We start from the raw sequence: 686 nt of genomic DNA on the forward strand, positions 1-686 counted from the left end.
CGAATCGAAATCGAATCGGGACATCTGAATCGATACCCAGCCCTAGTAGTAATGCTACTTTGTGGCAAATTATTGTAAATTATTACAATTTAAAATAACTGTTTTATTTAAAAAAAATCTTATTATTCCTGCAACTGCAAATATGAATTTTCAGCAGTCATTACTTCAGTCTTCAGTGTCACATGATCAGAAATCATTATAATATGCTGATTTGCTGCTCAATAAATATTTCTTATTAGTATAATCAATCTTGAAAACAGTTGTCTAACATTATGAAAACCGTGATACATTTTTCTCATCATTCTTTGATGTAAGCTAAATTATATAAATTCTACCACTAAATAATTATACTAAATATACTATATTTGGGGAGCTAAATTATGTGATTATTTATGTTTTGTTCAAAATAGAAATGAAATCTCTTTGGTTTGTGACTATGTTGAATTTCCGTACAAAGCTAATTCCTCTTTATCATCATGTAGTATGTGGGCAATTCAATTAAAGGGGTGGTTCATTGCGATTTCACTTTTTTAACGTTAGTTAGTGTGTAATGTTTCTGTTTGAGCATAAACAATATCTGCAAAGTTACGAAGCTGAAAGTTCAATGCACACGGAGATATCATCTTTTAAAATGCTGGCAGTTTAATGCCTACAAAAACGGCTGGTAGGGACTACAACGAGTTACT

Source organism: Sinocyclocheilus anshuiensis, unplaced genomic scaffold (assembly GCF_001515605.1).
Source record: "Sinocyclocheilus anshuiensis isolate Anshui unplaced genomic scaffold, SAMN03320099.WGS_v1.1 scaffold2166, whole genome shotgun sequence".
Classification (NCBI taxonomy): Eukaryota; Metazoa; Chordata; class Actinopteri; order Cypriniformes; family Cyprinidae; genus Sinocyclocheilus; species Sinocyclocheilus anshuiensis.